This window comes from Lagenorhynchus albirostris, chromosome X (assembly GCF_949774975.1).
Source record: "Lagenorhynchus albirostris chromosome X, mLagAlb1.1, whole genome shotgun sequence".
NCBI classification, from domain to species: Eukaryota; Metazoa; Chordata; class Mammalia; order Artiodactyla; family Delphinidae; genus Lagenorhynchus; species Lagenorhynchus albirostris.
The window spans coordinates 22,683,498-22,697,322 of record NC_083116.1 but is presented as its reverse complement, the minus strand read 5'-3'; positions in this window follow the sequence as shown (position 1 = coordinate 22,697,322).

The following is a 13,825-nucleotide window of genomic DNA, read 5'->3' as shown; positions in this document are numbered from 1 at the left end:
GATCCAAAGACAGTATATAAGCTTCAGAATTCTGCCACAAGAGGGAACAAGAAGCATGGAGTAGGGATATCCACAGAAGATCTGAGAAAGCCTCAGAATCCCTAATAGGTCTGACAGAAGTCATTTAGTCAAGCATGGAGGAGGTGGCTGCAACTACAAATACAACCAGGTCAAAAGTATACAATCAGGTCAGTGATGCAAGGTTTCAATGAAAATGAAAAATCAAAGAAACTTGGTACCATCAAAGGATGACAACAATCTTCCAGTAACTGCCCCCCAAAACAGAAGATCAGTGATTTACCTGATCTGATAAAGAATTCAAAATACCTGTTTAAAAAATGTTTTTAATTGAAGTGCAGTTGATTTACAATATTGTGTTAGTTTCAGGTATATAACAAAGGATTTCAATGATATATATATATATATATTTTTCAATTCTTTTCCATTATTGGTTATTACAAGATATTGAATATAGTTCTTTGTGCTGTACAGTAAATCCTTGCTGTTTATCTATTGTATATATGGTAGTGTGTATCTGTTAATCCCATACTCCTAATTTATCCCTCCCCCATCCCCTTTGCTAACCATACGTTTGTTTTCTATGTCTGTGAGTCTGTTTCTGTTTTGTAAATAAGTTCATTTGTACCATTTTTTAGATTCTACATATAAGCGATGCTACATGATATTTGTCTTTCTCTGTCTGACTTCACTTAGTATGATAATGTCTGGGTCCATCCGTGTTACTGCAAAAGGCATTATTTCATTCTTTTTTATGGCTGAGTAGTACTCCATGTGTGCACCACATCTTCTTTATCCATTCATCTGTCATTGGACGCTTAGGTTGTTTCCATGTCTTGGCTATTGTAAGTGGTGCTGCTATGAGCATTGGGGTGCATGTATCTTTTTGAATTAGAGTTTTTATCTTTTCTGGATATATGTCCAGGAGTTGGGTTGCTGGATCATATGGTAACTCTATTTTTAGTTTTTTAAGGAACTTCCAGACTGTTTTCCATGCTGGCTGCACCAATTTGCATTTCTACCAACAGTATAGAAGAATTCCCTTTTCTCCACACCCTCTCCAGCATTTATTATTTGTAGGTTTTTTGATGATGGCCATTCTGACTTGTGTGAGGTGATACCTCATTGTAGTTTTGATCTGCATTTCTCTAATAATTTGCAATGTTGAGCATCTTTTCATGTGCCTGTCGGCCATCTGTATGTGTTCTTTGGAGAAGTGTATATTTAGGTCTTCTGCTCATTTTTTGATTGAGTTGTTTGTTTTTTTATATTGATTTGTATGAGCTATTTGTATATTTTGGAAATTAACCCCTTGTCAGTCACATCATTTGCAAATATTTTCTCTCATTCTGTAGGTTGTCTTTTTGTTTTGTTTATGGTTTCCTTTGCTGTGCAAAAGCTTATAAGTTTGATTATGTCCCATTTGTTTATTTTTGATATTATTTCTTTTGCCTTAGGAGACTGACCTAAGAAATTTATGTTACAATTTATGTCAGAATGTTTTGCCTGTGTTCTCTTCTAGGAGTTTTATGGTGTCATGTCTTAAGTCTTTAAGCTATTTTGAGTTTATTTTTGTGTGTGGTGTGAGGGAATGTTCTAACTTCATTGATTTACATGTGGCTGTCTAGATTTCCCAGCACCACTTGCTGAAGAGACTGTCTTTTCTCCATTGTACATTCTTGCCTCCTTTGTTGAAGATTAATTGACCATAGGTGTGTGGGTCAAAATACCTGTTTTAAGGAGGATCAGTTATCCACAAGAAAATATGTGGAATCTAAAAAATGGTACAAATGAACTTTATTTACAAAACAGAAATAGAGTCACAGATGTTGAAAACAAACTTGTTACCAGGGGGGAAAGGGGGATGGTTACCAGGGGGAAAAGGAGGGGAGGGATAATTTGGAAGATTGGGATTGACATATACATAGGTAACTAATAAGGTCCTACTGTATAGCACAGGGAACTCTACTCAGTACTCTGTAATGACCTATATGAGAAGAGAATCTTAAAAAGAGTGGATATATGTATATGTATAATTGATTGACTTTGCTGTACACCTGAAACTAACACAACATAGTAAATCAATTATACTCCAAAAGAAAAAAAAAAGAAGAAAACAGATAATTCAACAAAATCAGGAAAACAATACACAAACAAAATGAGGATTTTTCCAAAGAGACAGGAATAATAAAAAAGAACCAAACAGAAATTCTGGAGCTGAAGAATTCAATAAATGAAATGAAAAATATAATAGAGAGCATCAACAACAGATTGGTCAAGTAGACCACTTTATCTGTCAATTAGAATACAAGAGCTTTGACATTACCAGTAACGTTATAAAGCCGAAACTAACACAACATTGTAAAGCAATTATACTCCAATAAAGATGTTTAAAAAAAAAGAAATTACCAGTCAGAGGAGAACAAAGAAAAAAGATTGAAAGAAAATGAAGAAAGCTTATGTGATCTAAGGAATACCATCAAAAGAAAGTCATTGGATTATTGTAGTTCCTGAAGGAGAAGGGAGGGAGAAAGCTCAATTTAAAAAATAATGGCTAAGAACTTCCCAAATATGTGGAGAGATTTGGACATCCAAATTCATGAAGCTAATAGGTCACCCCATAATTTCAATCCAAAACAATCTTCTCCAAGACACATTATAACTTTCAAAAATCAAAGACAGAGAGTCTTAAAAGCATCAAGAGAAAAGAAGATTGTAACCTAAAAAGGAACCAGAATTAGGCTTTTAGCACATTTCTCATCAGAAACCTTACAGGCCACAAGAGAGTAGGATGGTATACTCAAAGTGCTGAAAGAAAAAAAAAAACAAACTGCTAACCAGGAATACTCTATCTGGAAAAGTTTTCCTTTAGTAATGTAGGAGAGAGAACTATTTTCCCAGACAAACAAAAGCTGATGGAGTTCATCACCACTAGTCCTGCCTTATATGAAGTGCTGAGATGAGTTTTTCAAGCTGAAATTAAAGGACACAAATCAGTAACATGAAAATACATAACACTCTTGTAAAGGTAAATATAGTCAAATTCAGAATTCTCTCATACTGTAATATAATGGTGTGTCAACCACTTTAATATAAATGTTAAAGGACAAGATTAAAAATAGCTATAGTTACTATAATCTGTGAATGAATACACAGTATGAAAAGAAGTAAATTGTAACATTAACATAACAAGGGGTAATAAAAAGGTAGAATTTTTGTATTCAATCCAAGTTAAGTTGTTATCAGTGTGAGATAGGTTATTATATCTATAAGATGTTTTATATAAGCCTTATGGTATACACAAAGCAAAGACCTATAGTGGATTCACAAAAGATAAAGAGATTGTAATTAGAGAATACCACTACAGAAAACAAGAAATTCCAAAGAAGGCAGCAAGAGAGGAAAAAGGAACAAAGGAACTATGAAACAGCCAGAAAGCAATATGATGGCATTAGAAGTTCTTATCTATCAATAATTACTGTCAAATGTAAGTGGATTGAATTCTCCAATGAAAAGGCATAGAGTGGCTAGCTGCATAAAAAAATAAGACCCAACTACATGCTGCCCACAAGAGACTCACTTCAGCTTTAAGGACATGCATAGAGTCAAAGTGAAGGAATGACAAAAGATATTCCATGCCAATGGAAACCAAAAGAGAGCAGAGGTAGCTATAGTTATATCAGACAAAATAGACTCTAAGCCAAAAATGGTATGAAGAGACAAAGAAGGTCATTACATAATGATAAAGGGGCCAATCCATCTGGAAGATATAACAATCATAAATATATATGCACCCAACATTGGAGCACCTATATATATTAAGCAAATGGATCTGAAGGGAGAAATAGATACAGTAATAGAAAGGGACTTCAGTACCACTTTCAACAATGGATAGATTATCCAAACAGAAAATCAGTAAGGACACATTCGACTTGAACTATGTTTCAGGTCAAATGGACAAACTATTGTTGGATTCTTAATTTTATTTTTTAATTATCTTTACAATTTCTCAGGAAATTTTATCAGTTTACGTGAGGAATAAGTCAGTATTCAGGAAATGTTTGTTGTAATCTCTTTTTCCCCCTAAAAAACCTCAGTAACTATCATATAATAATTGAATGTACAAGATCACTTCAACTATGAAAAAGTGAGATTAATGAGCACGTTTCATTTGACTTCTGCTTGTTTGAAATGTCTTTGATACAGTGAGATGACCTGAAAAAGAATGAGCAAATGTTTACCTATGTTATTTAGATCTAATAGTTTTCTATGATTGTGAAAAATCATCTAAAATTGTACCTATGAACAAAGCAAATAATTTATGAAATTTTGACATATCTGTTACATGAACAGGTTGTCTGGATCACTCATTAAAAAAATGGATTTGGACTTCCCTGGTGGTGCAGTGGTTAAGAATCTGCCTGCCAATGCAGGGGACACGGGTTCGAGCCCTGGTTCAGGGAGATTCCACATGCCACGGAGCAACTAAGCCCCTGCGCCGCAACTACTAGAGCCCGCGAGCCACAACTACTGAGCCCACGTGCCGCAACTACTGAAGCCCACGTGCCTAGAGCCCATGCTCTGCAACAAGAGTAGCCACTGCAGTGAGAAGCCCGCACACTGCTACAAAGAGTAGCCACCGCTCGCTGCAACTAGAGAAAGCCCATGTGCAGCAATGAAGACCCAAAGCAGCCAAAAATAAATAAATAAAATTATCTTTTTAAAAAAAGGATTTGGGCAAAGTTTATACACTTATCAGAGTGCTTCTTTTACTCAATATAGTATATACTGCTCTTTATTCAAAAATAATTCTTTGAGCAGGACATTTATATATAAGCAACACATAGAACTCATTATGTTTCTATTTTGAGCACTTTGGGATCTTCCAATACTACTGTTTCTTTCATATGCTCTGATCTAATTTTCTGCTTTGAATCTCTGACACTATTGATATACGACCTGCTTGCTTTTTCCAAGGCAATGCATAGCTACAGTGTTTTGATTTTTCACTATATACAGTGTTGACACTATTCAATGACAGTGTTGAGAAACAGGAATCTAAGATATATTACCGTGATTTTGTCTGGCTTAGTACCTATATAAAACCATGGCTTAGTTTGATAATTCAGTGAATATTAATATTGCTCAAGCATCCATTGCAGATGCATTGTGCAACATTATTGTTTTTCATTGTGTGATATATTAAATAAAAATGTATATCAAGTCAGTAGACTGGGGAAAGTTTTTTTTGTCATCCAGGAAGATGGTTTAGTCCTAGTTAGTTAGCTTTATATTTTTGGAGGGAAGGAATAAAACTTTATATTTTTCATGTGTGGAATATGTAACTCCCATAATATTCTGACTCCCAATGCACTGTTGAGAATACTCAATAAATAGTAGTTGCTTGACTGATAACAAAAACCTTTGTTGTGTTGTCTATCCAGGCCTCATTGGTATTCTCAGGGAGCTATGAGTCACATCATATCTATCTACACTTTCAGTATTATAGTAAGGTTGATTGAAAAAGGAAGAATAGATTTTTATTGTCCAAGATTAGTGAGATAATTTAGTAGAGAAACATTTCTTGAATCACTGATGTCGGCACAGAAAGTTTGACATGTCTCCATAGTACATTGTTTGTTCCCATTACCTTGAACATGGATTAAGGAAAGCACAATACATCGTTCCCATTTTCTTACACTGCCTATTTATTTGGAGAAGGATAAAAATAATATTTAGCACTGTTCATAAAATACAAAAGGTCAGGGCCAGATCTGTGGAGGTTATGTGTGCATAAACTAAAATTATGTAGTTGCTTACATGTGTTCATGATAAATGCTAGGTTGAATGTATGAATACTCTTACACACATGGTGACATGGTGACTATTTTTCCCCCCAGGATTCAGTAATGTGGTCGTATATTCTTGTGATGTCATTATATTTTTTATTCTTTGTAATAGAGGTATGTTTGAAAATTTTGTAACTGAACATAAAGGGAGTTAACAGAATGCACTTGTAAGTTATTTAGGTATATACACAGGAGGTTAGGAGACTCTGCCTACAATATGTCTCAACTCTCTAGCTCCCTCAGTAACTAAAATCTAGTTATTCAGAAATCACATTAGAAGTACAGGTTACTTTGGGTCCTCTGTAGAATCAACGTGCATAAAATATATCAAAATCCAAGAGGAAAACTCTGCCGTGTAGTAGTTCATCTGTCTAATGAAATCACTTGAGAACTGTGAGTGTAATATTTAAATTAAGTGGATAAATTCTGTCCTTGGTTTAGCAGTTGTGCAAAAGTATGACTGTAGCCAGCAACTCATTGACTATTAATGAAGCTTTTAATAATCCACTGGCTAGGGTGTCCTTTTAACTAGCAAACTCTGACCTTTAAATGGATACTATGCTGTTAAATTGTTTTATCTTGTGTTTTCATAACAGTGTTTTTCCTTTTTGGCACATAAAGTACTCTCTTAGTTTTGAAAAGCACGTATGCGTTTCCTGGAGGATAATCATAAAAATTTAAAGTAGAAATATACAATTTCAGTATAAACCAACCAAAAGAGATATGGACCATAGTCATTAAAGAAGGATCATGTTTGCTGGATTTATTATCTTTTCCTCCAAGCTCATTAAGAAACAGTCCAGCAAGGGGCTAAGGTCTCAATTAATTTTAATGGGCATGACCTAGGTTTAATAAAGTATGTGTTTTAATTGCCTGAGATTAGGCTAAATTGTAGCCTCAGTTTGCTATTGATAGAAATGAGATTTTGATCAGAAGGTACAAAATAGTTTTCTAAGAGAAATTGATAAAGCTGGTAACCTATGGGAAAGAGCATTGGTTTTTCTAGAAAAAATATTTATTAACATAAACTTCAAAAATAAATGAAGAAAACTGGCCGCTAACTAAATATTATAGAATCATTTTTCAAATACAGATGCTGATCCAGATATAGCAGGTGGTAGATACAAAAACCCATCTGCCATCACATTGTTTGTGACTATACAGGTAAACCATCCAAAGCTCTGAATATCTATGTCATGGATGGCAAGCCATATAATTTATAATTCAAAATGGCTTTCTTGCAGCCTTTAATCATTAACTAGCCAGTCAAACATGTTGGTGGGACAGAGGTGTTTCTTTTCCAAAATGGTATTGGCTAAATGATATTTTATCTTGAGAGGTTTTAAGCTTGGTTCAAGTAGTGTTGGTCAGTTGCCAATGAATACTGTAATGAATACGTTTATCTTCAGTGCTATTAGCTAAGCAAAACTGCCTAAGCATTTTACACATTTTAGAAATCTCAACCCCTGTGAATGATAGAAAAAAAAAACAGCCTCCTCACAGGAATCCTACTTTATCCTCAGTAAATTAGCATATTAACTGTGATACAATTAATTTCAGAGAAAGGAAGAGCACACTTCTCAGAAAGCCACTAAGGAAAGTTCTATTTTTAATAATTCATGAATTTTCATTACTAAAGTATGTTATCTAAACATTTTTTCTTTAAATATCCAGTGTGATTATTTTAGTTGTTTAGAACACAGTAATAATGAAGCCAGTGTTGTGCATGTATGTGTTTGTATGTGTACATATGTGTGTTTGTACGTGTAACTATGTGTGTTTGGGGGGGTTGATGGGTAATTTTTGTGTCAAGTTGGGTAGGTTGTTTGGTCAAACACTTGTCTAAATATTACTGTGAAAATATTTTTGTATGTAATACAAATTTACAATCAGTTGACTTTAAAGCAGATTACCCTCCATAATGTGGGTAGACTTCATCCAATCAGTTCAAGGCCTTAAGAAAAAAGCCTGAGGTTTCCCAAAGACGAAATTTTGCCTTGAGACTGCAGCATAGAAATCATGCCCGAGTTTTCACTCTTCTTGCCCGTTTTATGGATTTTGGACTCAAAACTGCAACATCAACTGTTACCTGAATTTCCATCCTGCTGGCCTGCCCTATAGATTTCAGACTTGCCAGCCTCCATAATCACATGATCACATTCCTTAAATTAATCTCTCAATAGACAGGTAGATAGATATAGATATATAGACAGATACAGATATATCTATCTATCTATCTATCTATCTATATATATATCTCTCCTCTTGGTTTGGTTTCTCTGGAGAACCATTACTGATACATGAGTCTTGCTAACTTTGCCCTAGACATATATTTCACAAAGATAGATGTTTTATCCAAAGGGCAGAGTACATCGGTATGGTTAGCCTGGAATAAACCAAAAACCACTGAAAAATCTCAGTGGTTTTATTCTCCCTACAGAGGATCTGGGATGGGAAAAAAGAGTACAAATCGAAAAACAAAAGGTTTTAAAAATAACCTCAAACTCCGAAGTAAATGATATTTTTTTCATCATCATTTATTATCTCAACTAAAGCTTAAAATTTGACTTCAGTGACTGACAGGGAGTCTAGTAAGTGAGACAGTTAAATTTGTGAAGTATCAAGCATGCTTGTACGTGACACTCATGCTATTAAGGAAACTTCTGCCTTGGGTTTTTCAGCTACTTATTATGACTTCCACAATGTCTGGAACTTGTTTTGAATTGACATCCATATCCATCTTGCCTTGGCAAATGAACAAGTAGAAAGATTAATTAGTTCTTGAGTACTTTATATTCCAGGTCTGTGACTTCTCCAGCTAGTGGCATAGTTAGTGCGGTGGACTTGGTTTATTTTGCACTAACTGTGACAATGCCAAAAGCTTGTGTTTCTGTATGTTGGTGTGTGTTCCTTTTTGGCACTCAGGCTGAGCTTAGTAATGACTGTGGAATCAACACAGCTAGTTGTAAATGATGTATGAAATTAAAAAATCTCTGGCCAGCACATTAAAGGAGTGCAGAGTAGAGAGGAAATGCTGTGCAGAGCCGCTCTGTAGTTTAGTTTGTGGGTATCTTGATATGCTGCCAGATCAAGAAGGGGAAGACTGAAACCCAGCAAATTTGGGAACACTAAACCTTATTGCATTCTAGTCTTTATTATTTTTGTTTGGCTCTCTTCTTACACTTATTTAAAAATATCTGATAGGTGTTTTAATTGTAGAAATTAAAAACAGTAGTAAATATTGATGCTTAAATCTATGGAGAAGGGAAATACAGGACATGGGGTTTTTTTCACATAATTTATTGGAGTATAATTGCTTTACAATGGCATGTTAGTTTCTGCTGTATAACAAAGTGAATCAGCTATACATACACATACATCCCCATATCTCCTCCCTCTTGAACCTCCCTCCCATCCTCCCTATCCCACCCTGCTAGGTGGTCACAAAGCACCGAGCTGATCTCCCTGTGCTATGCGGCTGTTTCCCACTAGTTATCTGTTTTACATCTGGTAGTGTATATATGTCCATGCCACTCTCTCACTTCATCCCAGCTTACCCTTCCCGCTCCCTGTGTCCTCAAGTCCATTCTCTATGGCTGTGTCTTTATTCCTGTCCTGCCCCTAGGTTCTTCAGAACCTTTTTTTTTTAAAATTTTTATTGGGGTATAATTGCTTTACAATGGTGTGTTAGTTTCTGCTGTATAACAGAGTGAATCAGCTATACGTATACATATATCCCTATTTCCCCTGCTCTTTTGTCTCCCTCCCACCCTCCCTATCCCACCCCTCTAGATGGACACAAAGCACCGAGCTGATCTCCCTGTGCTATGTGGCTGCTTCACCTTAGCTGTCTATTTTACATTCGGTAGTGTATGTAGGGACATGGAATTTTTGCCAGGTGTAGTTCATTTCCTCTCAGAGAGGTCTTTCTCACTATCTTCTACCTAAACAACCTGCATGTTATGTGTCTATTGGTCCATGTACCTCCAATTGTCTCCTTCCATTCTTTTGTCTTTCTACGTGTGATCAATGCTGCTGAAGAATATGTTAACTTGTTATCTGTTGATTCCATAAATTGAGTGAACTAAACAGTCAGTTTGTGGAGAGAAGAAGAGAATCAACCAGATATTTCATTGAATCACTGGTTTTCTTAGTCAAAAGTAGGTCAGTGTATTTTGGGGGAAGTCTACTGTCTGATACCTCAGAATACAATAGTGATAATGAGTCCCAAACCTAGAGTCAGATTGCCAGGGTTTGAATTCTGGCTCCAACGCTTACTAACTATATGTCCTTGGTAAAATCATTTATACTTTCTCTACTTTATTTCTCCCTCATCCATAAAATTATCCTAGTTTATTATTTATACCTTTATTGTAAAGATGATTATTTTGAAGACTGAATGAGATGACAAATGTAACACTTTTTGGAGAATGGCTGATATGTAAAATAGAGCCAAGTCATGGTGGTATTCTTTTTTTTTTCCTTCTCTTTTTTCCCCCTAAGCTTTACTGAGGTATAATTGACAAACAAAATTGTAATACATTTAACATGTATGTGATGATTTGATATATGTATACATTTTGAAATGATTACCATGGTCAAGTTAATTAACACATCCATCACCTCACACAATTATTTTTTTGGTGATAATGCTTAAGATCTACTCTCAAAAATTTCATGTATACAATACAGCATTACCTATAACTACCATGCTGTACATTAGAGCCTCAAAACTTATTTTTCTTATAACTGAAAGTCTGTACCCTTTGACAATATATCCCATTTCTCCCAACCCCCAGCCCCTGGCAGCCACCATTCTGTCTTCTGTTTCTATGAGTTTAACTTTTTTCTTTAGTATTTTCTTTTTCTGTTAGAACCTTGGGAAGTGTCAATTGTAGCAAAAAACAGAGACAAGTGAAATAAACGCTCTTCACAGATTTTTGGTTCTACTTTAAAACTCTATATGACTACAATAGGTATTCTTATATTTAACCCTTCTGTGACTTTTTTAGTGCAATAGCTGAGATTGGATAGGTCTGAAATCTATAAGAATTGCAAATGCTATGTATTAGGCAAGAACAGACTGTTTCATCAAATCCCTAAATTTTAAAATTAAAGGGTGTGCTTTAGAAAACTCAGTAGTCCTATTTCACACAGCAAGCACTAAACTCATGAAACTCCTCAAACTATCCAAAGAGAACCCACAGGATAAAAACATGTATTTATTGTGAAATGTTTAGTAAATACATAGAATTTAAAGACATAATGACATCTTAAGGAAAACTGCAATGAAATCAGAAGAACATATGCTCTTCTACAACATGACTGGCTAGAGCATTTAAGCCAGAATCTTCATGAACAATGACGAAGACCCAGTATGTCCATAGTGAATATCATATTTTCAGAAGTTGACAAGTTATCTAAATTTTCCGAGTTATTAGAATTCTTTTGGTAAAACAACAAATAGCTCTTTTGCAAATAGATTATACATACACTATATATATGCATTTTGTGTATAATATATATACCCTGCCAAAGTCCTCCATTTTCTTTCATAGAGGGGATGATGCTGAACACAATCTGAAAAGATGTAGATCTTTAAAAAGTGTTCTGAAGATGTAGGAAGAACTAGAGAATGGAAATGTTAGCCAAACACAATTCGCTTTTAAATGATAAGACAATTTTTAAATGAAAATTTCAAGAAATCTTTCTTAATACAACAGAGGCATTTAATATAAAAATTTAAGTATTTTCTCCTTTAAATGAAAGTAATATTTTCCCGTTATTAAAAGTCATTTTCAAAACCAACTTAATTGCTTTAAAGTTGTATCATAAAACTATCATAGCGGCTTCCCTGGTGGCGCAGTGGTTGAGAGTCCGCCTGCTGATGCAGGGGACACGGGTTCGTGCCCCGGTCTGGGAAGATCCCACATGCCATTAATCGGCTGGGCCCGTGAGCTATGGCCGCTGGGCCTGCGTGTCCGGAGCCTGTGCTCCGCAACGGGAGAGGCCGCAACAGTGAGGGGCCTGCGTACCGCAAAAAAATAAAAAAAAAACCAAAAAAACAAAAAAAACTATCATAATTTAAATAGTTGCTCGTACAGATTATTTCTAATTTTCTCACTATAAATAATGCTTATGTTGATATATTTGTTTAAGATTGTTTTCTGAATTTTGGATCAGTTTCCTTAGGATAAATTCCAAGAAGCAATATTATTGGGAAAATGGATATATGTTTTGAATTCCTGAAAGTTTATACTCCCAAGTAGTCATTGCTCTCTCCATGCTCTCACTACCACCAGAATTGAATTTTTACCTTTTTAAATCTCAAAAGATGCAGCAGACTTAAGTAAATGTACACTCACTCCATGCTCATATTTGTGGACTTTCAGAACACTGGCAGCAGAAAAGTTTCAAGTCTCTAAAGAAGAAAAAAAAAGTCACCTGACAGCATTCGGAATTGCTTTATATCTCTGAATAAAACCCTGCCGACTTGAATACAATTGAGCAGCACCTTCAAAAGTCTGAAGTACAATGCATTTAAACCTAGAATTCTATACCTAGGCAAACAAAAATTAAGTTTAAGTGTAGAATGAAGATATTTTCAGAAATACATATTCAGGGAATATTTACCTTCTCTGAACCCATTCTCAAGAAAATACTAAGATGTGTGCTCCAAAAGGAGGGAGTTAAAAAAGACAAATGGGCTTACAGAAAACTGGAGTTGTTACACAGAAGAGTAAAAAGGTTCTTCAAGATGATACTGGAGTGAGATACTAGGATGGCAGTCATCAGGCCTTGACTGGAGCAGGGCGGCTCAAGAGACAGGCAAATGGAAAGTGTTCATCATCTTGTGAATTTTTTAAAACATGTAGAATAATTAAAAGAATAAATACCACTTTCACCTGATGGAATTAATGAAGCATGCACTCCACAAAAATAAAAAAAAGTTTTAGAAAAGTAGAAAAATATGATACCCAGAAATCAGGAAATACAACTGAAGAGAAAGGCAAAAGTAAGTTCGAGGATGACAGTTGTTTAGCAAACCTAGAAAACAACCAGTCTGGAGAGAAGTTACGTGTAGATTTCCAGGAGAGAGAAGTACAAGAATAAAAATATAGAAATGCTAAATAACTGAATGGTAATAAAACTTGTGGGAATTGTATTGAAAGTCCATGAGAAGGAATGGAAGAATGAGCAATAAAAAGAAAACCAAGCAAGTTAAAAGCAAAAAAGTAATAACTAGGCTTCAGGAACAAAAGTAAGAAAGGAAACATGACAGAGGAGACTACAATGTGTTATCTGCCATAAAAGGAAATTAATAGATAGTAAAAAAAGAAAAGACTAAGAACATGAATAGACATGTTTTCATACAAGACATCACCTCATGCCTGTCAGGATGGCTATTATGAAAAAAAAAGACAAATATGATGAGGATGTGGAGAAACTGGGACTCTTGCGCAATGTGGGTAGGAATGAAAAATGGAGTCTGAGAGCCTGATTCCTCCAGCTCCGTTTTCCTTTCTCAGGATTGCTTTGGCTATTCGGAGTCTTTTGTGTTTCCATACAAATTGTGAAATTTTTTGTTCTAGTTCTGTGAAAAATGCCATTGGTAATTTGATAGGGATCGCACTGAATCTGTAGATCACTTTGGGTAGTATAGTCAATTTGACAGTATTGATTCTTCCAATCAAAGAACATGGTATATCTTTCCATCTGTTTGTGCTGTCTTTAATTTCTTTCATCAGTGTTTTATAGTTCTTGGAGTAAAGGTCTTTTGCCTCCTTAGGAAGGTTTATTCCTAGGTATTTTATTCTTTTTGAGGTGATGATAAATGGGATTATTTCCTTAATTTCTCTTTCTGATCTTCTCCTGTTACTGTATAGGAATGCAAGAGATTTCTGTGTATTAATTTTGTATCCTGCAACTTTACCAAATTCACTGATGAGCTCTAGTAG